Below are 851 nucleotides of genomic sequence, written 5' to 3'. Positions count from 1 at the left end.
ACAACAAATCACACAAGAATTACCAGTAATGCCGCCTGAATCTCGTTCCTTTGGGCAAAGAGCTTCCTCTGGTATACGTGAGGGTTTCTCCAGACTTGGTCATAGGTTTAGATCGTTTGTCAATCGAATCAGGCGTATCAATTAATACAATTGATTTGAATTCTAATCTGGACTGGTTCGACTGTTTCAACTGTCATTCTGATTTAATTTACAATAAACTTTGATTATCATTTGACGTTAAATATACATACACCATGACATGTGTGACATGTGTGATTGACTATAACTGGTGTGGATTACAATCGATTGTGCACGATAGTTTGATATCGATTGCAGTTGTTGATCGATACTCGGACTGCCCGAGTTTGTATTTCTGGTTGTATTCATGACTGGATGTTTGATTGGATATTTGACATGACTGGTCATATATGGTTTGCACAACAGTCTGGATTGTACAATGATTACTGTCCAGATGTACATGTCAAGTGCGTGTATAACCAGGTTGACAATATTGACCAGTTGACACATGCTGATCAATGCAATTGGTGTGTATTGTATGTATTGTGTGCATATACATGTATGGCTTAATCACTCGGATATACATACTCGACATATATACCGACACGACAATCAGATCGACAACCACCATCACAATCAGGTTGTATGTGGACAGTGTTGTAATGTCGAGTGACTGGATCCAATTGCAGTGTATATACGAGTCATACAACGAGTTATTGAACAAGTTGCTCAACGAGTCATACAAAGTTCGTGTTCGTGTTCGAGTGATGCAATACAATACAATGTGTACATCAATCCAGAATACGAGTCAACCATGACATATGATCATGATG

This window comes from Batrachochytrium dendrobatidis, assembly GCF_000203795.2.
Source record: "Batrachochytrium dendrobatidis JAM81 unplaced genomic scaffold BATDEscaffold_214, whole genome shotgun sequence".
In the NCBI taxonomy this organism is placed as follows: Eukaryota; Fungi; Chytridiomycota; class Chytridiomycetes; order Rhizophydiales; genus Batrachochytrium; species Batrachochytrium dendrobatidis.
Note: the sequence above shows the minus strand (reverse complement) of the source record.